This window comes from Pinus tabuliformis, chromosome J (assembly GCF_031772625.1).
Source record: "Pinus tabuliformis cultivar Carrire ecotype Pingquan chromosome J, CPIR1, whole genome shotgun sequence".
NCBI classification, from domain to species: domain Eukaryota; kingdom Viridiplantae; phylum Streptophyta; class Pinopsida; order Pinales; family Pinaceae; genus Pinus; species Pinus tabuliformis.
In genome coordinates this window covers 467,177,698-467,188,696 of record NC_142295.1, presented here as the reverse complement: position 1 = coordinate 467,188,696, position 10,999 = coordinate 467,177,698, and positions in this window count along the sequence as shown.

Sequence of the window (10,999 nt, the reverse complement as noted above, 5' to 3'; positions counted from 1 at the left end):
TATTATGACCCCTTAGATTTCTATATATAGAAAGGAGGTCTTGTCATTTGAATGATCTAAGAATTGTTCATTCGTGTAATGTAAAGGAGTTTGCCCCCTTGAAAAGGCTTATTTCTAAGGCGTTCATCTATCTTTTCTATCTTTTTGTGAGCTGGTTTCATAACAATCTGGAACTCTTTGAGCCTTTTGTTACCGCTCAAACTAGCAGGGGGTCCTAGAGGGGCACTTGCTATGTCAAGAGCAACAATGTAACTAAAGTCCATTGTCACCACAACTAAACCTTCCTACTCTTTACAGACTTTCACTGATGGGAGGAAACCCAATATATAGAGAATCACTTGTGAAAGATAGATCAACTAAGATAGATGTGAAATGATCTTGGGGACCCTTTCCTAGGGGAGGATCTGTTGACCTAGGTTGTCATTGAAGTCAATATGGAAATATTCTGGATACTAAAGGATGACATGAATCCAAGGGGAAGCAAAACATGGCTATGAAGAGACAAGAACAAGGCCATCAGGATAGCCAAGCCATAAGAAAGAGGAGTTACCAAAGGAGGCATATCAAAGCATATTGCAGGATATCATAGCAAAAGAGGCATTCATATATGCAAGGAGGTCTTTGAAAGACACTGCCAAGCCAGAGGAGCCACATTGGACTAAGAGGAGCTGCAGGAGGAGCCATATATATATATATATATATATATATGCGGAAACAAACATATCAGAGAAAGGAGGCATATCAAAGCAAGAGGAGCCACACACACACACACACATATATATGTATATATGTTGGGTCCTTATAATACTAGTGATTACCCCATTACTATTGTAGTTATACCCCTTATTTATATTGTTGTGCCCCTATTACCCCCATGTTGTTATTTCTGTGCCCCATAGAATCCCTCTATTGTTATTTTTGTGGCTTTATATTATTATTGTTAGGTCGGCTGGATTATATTGTGACTCCTTAGACTCCTATATATAGAAAGGAGGTTTTGTCATTTGTATCATCCAAGAATTGTTCATTTATGTAATGTAAAAGAGGTTGCCCCCTCGAAGAGGCTGAATTCTAAGGCGTTGATCTATCTTTTCTATCTTTTCTTGAGCTGGTTTCATAACATTTGGTATCAGAGCTTTGGATTCTAGGGTTTCGCTGCTCCAAACAGGTCATCGTGGCATTTTCGCTATAACTTTTTTTCTGTGACGTTTCAGAAGTCGCAAAAAAAACCCATTTGAGAAGAAATCGCGCTGAACCTTGGGTCCGAATTTCAGAGCTTTTCGCGCGATATTTACGGAGATATGATCTGAGGAAGTTGGTCTTTTTGCAGACTCCTGAATTACATTCAAAACAGGTGACCTGGGGAAAATCGTCATAACTTTCTCTCTGGGGATCGGATTGAAATTTCGTAAGAAGGTACAGAAAGAGGACGGACTTTAGTTTCTTGTATGTGATTTTCAGATCCAAAGGTTGAAACAGTGACTCGTGGCACGTCGTACAAGTTCGCTCTACTGAACTAGTCTAAAAGCAAGTCACTGTGGGAGATTTCACATAACTCTTTGTTGGAGAATCCAATTTGAGACAGACTTGTGGCATTGGAAAGAGGACGCAGAAGGCTACTACAGGTCACAATTTCAGAATTGGATGATCCGAAATTACAGAGATACATCAGATTCAATATCAGGCTTCTATAAAGTGAAAAAAGGTGTGTAGTTTTTTTTTAAATTTTTGTGTAAGCTTGGTTTAACGGAATTCAAAGGGCATAGTAAAACATTATTATCGGTAACTGATGCCCCGAGGAAAGAAAATGCAAACACCTAGTAAGGAACCTGAAAGCTCTAGCATGACTCATGAAGAAGAGGAAGAAATGCTACATGATATATCAAAATTACAAGAACAAGTGCAACAAATGTCACGCTCACAAAAGCTAACAGAAGCTAAGATAAATGGCGTGGAATCTAAGATAAATGGCGTGGAATATAAGATAAAGGGCATGGAAGCTAAGATGGATGATTTGAAGACAAATTTGAAGACAAACATGGTAGATTTGAAGACAGATTTGAAGACAGACATGGCAGATTTGAAGACAGATTTGACAAATTTTCTACAAGAAATACTTACTAATGGTGAAAAGGTTGTAAAGGAAACTCATGATGTGAACAAAAGAAATGTTAATCATGATTCCATAGACTCTAATGTTGGATCGAAGACCCACCATATTCCAAAAATCGATATGAGGAAGTTTGATGGCAAGGATCCCGCCACATGGATATTACAGATGGAGCAGTTCTTCGATCTCAATAATGTGCAAAACACACAAAAGGTACGTATGGCAACTGTATATTTGGAACCAAATCAGTTTGTATGGTATCAATGGCTTTGCTCTCGTAAAAAATTTATCACTTGGGCAATTTTTACGGAAGAATTGATAGCACATTATGAAGATACAAAAAGCAACACTTTTTTTAGCCAATTGATAAGTCTCAAACAAAAGGGTTCAGTAATGGAGCACATTGAGGAGTTCCAAAAATTGAACATAAGGGTAAAAGATATTCCAGAGGAGCATAGGATTGATGTGTTCATAGGGTCTTTAAAGGATAATATCCAACATGATGTTCGCCTTTGGGAACCTGATTCATTAGAGAAGGCATTCAGGTTAGCAAGAAAAATGGAAAGCAAAATTATGGCAACTAGGAAGCATACCACTCACAACTATAAAGACGGAAGTGTTGTTGCCCCTAGTCTTCCACAACCTATAAGGTTGACACCACAACAATTGGAAGAAAAAAGAGCAAAAGGGCTTTGTTACAGTTGTGATAGCAAATACACTAAAGGTCATAAGTGTGCTGAGAAGAAATTATTCTACATAGATTGTGAAGAGGAAGAAGAAAAGGAGCAAGAAAGGTCAAAAGAAGAAGATATACTCCAGGAACAAAGCCTAGATGAAGAACAAATAAATCCGACCATATCTTGTAATGCATTGGCGGGAATTACCACTCCTCAAACCATCAAGATAGAAGGACAAATCAAGAAGAAAAAGGTAATAGTGTTGATTGATTCAGGAAGCACCCACAATTTTATTCATTGTAGGGTAGCAAAAGAATTGAATTGCTTCCTATATCCAGCACCAGAGTGTCAAGTGATGATTGCAAATGGAGGAACAATAAATTGCTCTGGAAAGTGCCATAATATCAAGCTATCCATGGGAGAATATGTATTGACTAGCCCAATGCTTTCCATTCCAATGGGAGGTGTGATGTTGTACTAGGAGTCCAATGGCTACAATCCTTGGGTACAATAGCTTTTAATTTTCAAGAACTTTTCATCAAATTTTCTACGGAAGGAAAGGAAGTTGAATTAAGGGGTATTGCAGGGAAACCAGGAAAGATAATCAGCTCTAATGGTATGACAAAGCTTCTAAAAAAGGAGCAAAGAGGTGTAATTGCACAATTATGTTCGCTAGATGTTTCCACATTGGAATCATCTATTTCTCCAGATCTCCAAAAAGTCCTGGACAATCATTCCAAGGTATTTGAGACTCCCAAAGGTCTCCCACCTATGCGTGATCATGATCATGCTATTCATCTGATTCCAGGAAGTGTTCCTCCAAACATCAGGCCGTACAGATATCCCTATGTCCAAAAAAGTGAAATTGAACGTATGGTTGCAGAAATGCTAGAGGCTGGTATAATTCAACCAAGTCAAAGTTCTTTCTCTGCTCCAGTAGTATTGGTGCACAAGAAGGATGGATCATGGCGCATGTGTCCGGATTATAGGGAGCTCAACAAGCTCACTATTAAAGATAAGTTCCCCATTCCTGTCATTGATGAATTACTGGATGAATTGCATGGATCAATTTACTTCACCAAGTTGGATCTTCGTTCGGGATATCATCAAATCAGAATGAAGATTGAAGACATTCCGAAAACGGCATTTAGAACTCATGAGGGTCATTATGAATTTTTGGTCATGCCTTTTGGCCTTACCAATGCACCTTCAACATTTCAAGGTTTGATGAATTCAATTTTCAAACCATTCCTTAGAAAATTTGTGTTAGTATTTTTTGATGATATACTAATCTACAGCAAGTCTTGGAAGGATCATGTTGAACATGTTGACAGGGTGCTACAACTATTGGAGGAGAAACAATTATATGCAAAAAGATCCAAATGTTTCTTTGGAGTCCAGGAGGTGGAATATTTGGGTCATATTGTATCTCATGAAGGAGTTAAGGTAGACCCTAGCAAAATTAAAGCCATTAAGGAATGGAAAATCCCCACATCCATAAAGCATCTGCGAGGATTTCTTGGGTTGACAGGGTATTATCGCAAGTTTGTTAAGAATTATGGGAGAATAGCAGCACCTCTAACAACATTATTGAAGAAAGATGCATTTTCATGGACTCCGGAAGCAACAAAGGCCTTTGAACATCTTAAAGAGGCAATGTGCCAAGCACCGGTCTTAGCTACACCGGACTTCACAAAAACCTTTATTGTGGAATGTGATGCTTCAGGAAATGGAATTGGTGTTGTTCTAATGCAAGATGAAAGACCCATTGCTTTTGAAAGTCGTCCAATCAAGGGAAAGTTTTTAAGCAAAGCTATTTATGAGAAGGAAATGTTGGCAATACTCCATGCACTTAAGAAATGGCGACCCTACCTAATGGGAAGACACTTCAAGGTAAAAACGGATCATGATAGCCTTAAATACTTTTTAGAACAAAGATTATCCTCTGAAGAGCAACAAAAATGGGTCACAAAGATGTTGGGTTATGACTTTGAAATCATCTACAAAAAAGGGAAGCAAAATGTGGTGGCAGATGCACTCTCAAGAAAGGATGAGGATGTGGAAGCATTGTTGTGCGCCATTTCTACGAAGCAAGGGATGAATGGAATTGCACACTTCTCCCTTAGGAGGGCACTTAGGATTTTTAAAAACTTACCACAGGGTTAAGAAGGAATTTTTTTGGGATGGCCTTAAATCAGATATTCAAAAGTTTGTGGCGGAATGTTTGGTTTGCCAACAAAATAAAGTTGAAACAATTAAGACACCGGATCTATTACAACCTTTATCCATTCCAAGCCAACGTTGGGAGAAGGTTTCAATGGATTTTATCACAGGTTTACCCAAGTCTGAGGGAAAGAGTGTCATCATGGTGGTAGTTGACAGACTTACCAAGTATGCACACTTTTGTGCATTATCACATCCATTTAAAGCCAGTACAGTTTCTACTGCATTTATGGAAACAATTCAAAAGCTACATGGAAACCCAAAGATTATTGTAAGTGACAGAGATCCCATTTTCACTGGAAATTTTTGGACAGAATTATTTTCTTGTCTTGGTACTCAGTTAGCTCATAGCTCATCTTATCATCCTCAATCTGATGGGCAAACTGAGATAGTAAACAAATGTTTGGAAGGATATCTTCGTTGCTTTGTATCTGATAAACAGACACAATGGGTCAAATGGTTGCCTCTGGCTGAATGGTGGTATAACACTTCCTTCCATACAGCAACAAAAATGACCCCATTTATGGCACTTTATGGGTATCAACCACCATCCATCACATCATATTTAAGAGAAAATTCTAAGGTTCAGGCAGTGGAACATCACATCGAACATCAACAACAAGTCCTCCAACTCTTAAAGGATAACCTCGTGTTGGCACAAAATAGAATGAAACAACAGGCAGATCAACATCGCAGTGAAAGAAGTTTTGATGTAGGTGATTGGGTATTCCTACGGCTACAACCATATAAGCAAATGTCCCTAAAGCAAGCTAAGAAGGATAATAAATTATCACCAAAGTATTATGGTCCGTACAAGGTGTTGCAAAAGATTGGTACTATGGCATACAAATTGGAGCTTCCTGCAGCTTCTCGATTGCACCCAGTTTTCCATGTTTCATGTTTAAAGAAGGTTATAGGCGACAAGCTCCCAGTTCAAACAATATTGCCAGAACTTGACGAGGAAGGAAAAATTATATTGGAACCAGAAGCAGTCACAGAAACAAGAACTCGACAGCTACGAAATCGATCAATTTCAGAGTATCTTATCAAGTGGAAGAACTTATCCGCTGAAGATTCCACATGGGAGGATGAGAATTTTATGCAGAAGTATCCAGAACTACTCAAGCGTTGAGGACAACACTTTTTTGAAGGAGAGGGGCATGTTGGGTCCCTATAATACTAGTGATTACCCCATTACTATTGTAGTTATACCCCTTATTTATATTGTTGTGCCCCTATTACCCCCATGTTGTTATTTTTGTGCCCCATAGAATCCCTCTATTGTTATTTTTGTGGCTTTATATATTATTGTTAGGTCGGCTGGATTATATTGTGACTCCTTAGACTCCTATATATAGAAAGGAGGTTTTGTCATTTGTATCATCCAAGAATTGTTCATTTATGTAATGTAAAGGAGGTTGCCCCCTCGAAGAGGCTGAATTCTAAGGCGTTGATCTATCTTTTCTATCTTTTCTTGAGCTGGTTTCATAACAATATATATATATGCCAAAGAAGAATAGAGCCATGGGAGGCAGCACACAGAGCTATCAGAGCAACAGAGGATGCAAACAGCTGGAGGAGCCATATATATATGTATATGTCAGATATATATGTCAATGAAGAGGAGCACACAGAGCAAACAGAGGAAACACAGAAAGAGAGCGATCAAAGAGCTTATACGCATGCATTTAACAACTATCGGGAGCAGAAATCACATGTATGCGTGCAACTGCACTATCGAGAGCCATCGGAGGAGCAATGGATGCATTTAACAGCAAACAAAGCCATCAGAGCCACAGAGGAAGCAGACAGAGTTATCGAGAGCCATCGGGGGCAGAACTCATATAGATATATCCAGTTACGTTATCGGGCCTGTAAAACCCATGTATGCATGCCTTAATACTATCGGCAACCAAAGCATATGTATATCTTCCAAATACACTATCGGAGGCGGAGCAGTTTATTATATCGGTGGGTTCTATCTAAGTGTCACCCCTGAAACCCTCTGATTATGATAATATATGCGCGTACCCATGGGACCATTGCAATACGTTGCAATTTAATATCGCGTCCGCCGTGTCGAATTATGTATCGCAAGTGGTTAAGGCCCTGCCACATGAAAACGCCGATTGAGATAAGGATGTGGACCCGACAGGCATATAAACCATGGTTTAATACCATATCACATACATCACAATCGCATATGTTATGAACCCTTGCCACACCCAAGCATCAATTGCGATTGCAAGACCGGACCCGATGCAACATTATAGACAGGCTTAATATAATATCGCGTCCAGTGGTGGATCGGCCGTCGGCCATTGGCGGTGTCATGAGCCTGACATATAAAGGACCACCGGGAGTCGCAAATCGCCGATTGCGATTTAAGTTGCGGAACCAATACAATTTAGATGCGAGTGTAATATTGCTTGAAGTCCACCCCTTAGTCTTTTGGACTGTTTTTATCACATTCTCTGTGTAATTAAATATTCGTATATATTGCTTGCACAGGGTTTGGAGACGGAGATACGTTAAGGAATGCTCCCGATAGCTCAGAAGACTAGAATCAAGCTGATAGCGATTGCGATAGGACGTGGCATGTTCGTTACACTGTAAAGCCCTATGTATGTCAAATAATTATGGATAAAAGGAGCATTGTTACAGGTTTTAACTTGTAATAAGTATTCTCTGTGTATGCGGCCTCTCTTCCTCCTAAACGTGTCCTGTGAATATTGGAACGCTCGGATAGACAGAGGAAACCGAAATTCGAGAAGCCGAAGAAGCAAGCAAGCGCAGAGGAAATGACAGCGACCGAGGAGGAAACTGATAGGATAAGCGAGCGTTGAGGAAGCCGAAGAGCCTGCGGAGAAAGGAAGCCAAAGGCCAGGGGTGTCAGATATAAGAAAATAAAGAATTGTTTGAATGTGTGGCTTGGTTGTTGAAGGTTGTTGTTGTTGCGAAGAACCAGAACATGAGGTAGCAGAAGCAGCAGAGGTGGTTAAGCATTGTATGAAGTTGTTGGTGAACGCTGGTGAAGGCTGCTGCAGCTGTTGAACACTGTTGAAGCAGTTGGAGAAAACAACAGAACAGAAAGAGGGTCCAGAATAACAGAAAGAGGGTCGCAGGGCTAACAGGACAGCAGACAGTCGAAGGGGAGAAGTAGCTAGCAGAGAACATAAGCTTGAACAAGAAGTTGTTCTTTATGCAGAGCTTAGTGCAGCTAACAGTAGACTGACTAGAGTTGTGTGAAGACATTATCAGAGAGCATGAAGGCTATTGGAGACTATGCGTGGGCAGTGTGCAGAGTTGTAAAGACTCATTCATAAGAAGACTGGTTGTCATTGATACTGTAGTTTGGAGACTACAGTGAAGCTGTAAATAGACAGAACTCAGCAGAGAAGAGTTCTGAGAGCAGAACATTACTATCAAATGAATCTTGACAAGCAAGAAGGATTGGAGTCCTTGGGGTTGGTGCCTCAGAAGCAAGAAGGATAAGAGCCCTTGGGGTTGGTGCCTCAGAAGCAAGAAGGATAGGAGTCCTTGGGGTTGGTGCCTCAGAAGTAAGTAGGATTGGAGTCCTTGGGGTTGATGCCTCAGAAGTAGGAAGGATTGAAGTCCTTGGGAGTTGGTGCTCCTAAGTCCAAGATTGGTGTCTTGGCAAAATAGAGTTGGTGCTCTCGAGGTTGGAGCCTCACCAATGTCCAAGTTGGAGCTTGGCAACTGATTGTAACCATCTATATATTGTATCTATTTTACTACACCGTTTATATTAATAGAAGCATTTATTCTTGTTGTTCATCTTGTGTTCTGAATATATATGTTTTAACTGGTAAAACAATAATGGGAAAAGGAAATATTGATTCACCCCCCCTCTCAGTATTTCCAACAATTGGTATCAAATCAGGTACCTTCATTCAAAGCCTAACAGCTTGAAGGTTGAACCTTAGAACACAAATGGCGAAGTCAAGGAAGAAAGTCTCCAATCTTCCTAAGGATGTGTCTCCCTCTACTATTAAAATAGAAGACAATCAATTTGAGGAGGCTCTAAGGCTCAATGGGAATTTTAATGTATGGGAAGCAAGAATGAGGAATTTCTTACAGACTCAAGGCATTGAAATCTGGAAATCAGTGATTGCTGATAGCAGGATGGATGAAGAATCCAAGAAGTACAATGCAAAAGAAATGAAGGCAATCTTGAATGGGCTACCTGATTCTGTAAAGAAAAATCTAGGAAAATATTCATCAGCAAAGGATATATGGGACAAACTTCATGACCTTCACTCAAAAGGAGCATTGACCATGACCATCAGTCAAGAAGATGATGGAAATCTAGAACCCATCATGGAAGCTAAACATGAGAATGATGATGCCAAGGCTAAAGCAGACTTAGAAGATGAAGAGAATGAAAAAGATTTCGTAGAAGAACTCCTCGCTAAACTTATGACCGCCATGGAAGAGATTAACAATTTGAAAGAGGATAATGAGGAACTTAAGAAGAGAGCACTAGTTGGTAACCAAGATCAAACAAGGAATGAAGAGCTTGTCAAGCTTAAGAATCAATTGAAAGCAAAGGATGAAGAAATCTTCAAATTAAAATCTAACATCAAGCTTCTTAAAGCTGAAACATGTAAAGCTACAAGGATCAAGGAAGAAATGGAGAGCAGTCAAGCAAAGAACGAAGAAATCTTCAAAATGAAGTCAGATATCATCTCCCTTAAAATAGAAGTAGATGAAGCTACTCGTATCAAGGAAGAAACTGAGAAACAACTTGCTAAGAAGAATAATGAGTGTGAAAGATTGGAAGAAGAGATTGTCTCCCTCAGAACAAAGGTCGAAGCGATGAACAAAATCTTGAAGAGCTCTCAAGCCTTGGATGACATGCTTAGATATCATAGATGTCCATCTGATAAATCAGGTCTTGGGTATGCAGGTGAACCCTCAAACAAGAATGAAAATGCTTTAAACAAAAGAGAAGTCAAGAAGCCAGAAAGAAATGGTGATGCTCCCAGTTCTAGCAAATGCAAGAAGAAAAATCAAGGCTACAATAGAAGAAAACCAGCTCCAAGAAGAAATGTAGATGATGACAAAGATGTGAGAGGCAATAGTTATCATCAAAGGATCTCAAAGCAGAAAGGCTTCAGAAGTACATCAAGGAAACCTCCATCTCCTAGGTACCAGAGTTCATTTTTTGGTTATTGTTATTCTTGTTCAAACTTTGGTCACATGGCAAAAGACTGTAAAGCATATCATAAAAATAGATGTTATGGTCCCCAACCATCTCATAGAGATAGATGTTATAGTCTCCGACAACCTCCAAGAAACAATTTTGCAGGAATAAATCATGAATTCTTATTTATGAACAATGTAGAATGCTTCAAGTGTCATAACATTGGTCATATGGCACGTGATTGTAACTTAACATGGGCTCTTACACAAGCTAGAACCATGCAAAAGAAGAAAGTTACACAAGTATGGAGAAGGAAGGAAATACAATCTGAAAGTCCCTTGAGTTCTTCAGCCAAGAGCATATGTCATTGGCCTGAATTTTGACAATCTAAGCATTAGATGGGCAGACTCTGCCCAAAAGAGATGATACATACAGTTAGGGGGGGCCTATCATGTCTCAGGAGCACTCCATTGAAGCATATGATCCTGTAACCATTCTTTGCACTGTTGTTAAAGAAATAGGGCAAATAACCATGGTGCTATTATCACAGAAGTTTGTCTTAACTTAGGTATTTAATGTGAGAACAGATAAATTCTGGACACTAATAAAGGCAGTCTTCAAACAAACAGATACATTTGGAATGGAGTTTTAAATAAGAGCAGCTGGCAGCATATAACAAAACTAAAGCATTGCATGAAGATGCAGATCAGCAGAATAAATTTAAAGGACAGTCACAGATTGGATATCTGAATCTGCAGAGATATGTACAAGAACTCAAGAAAAAGATGGCTCATAGGAAGGAGAAAGTTGTGCAATCAACCA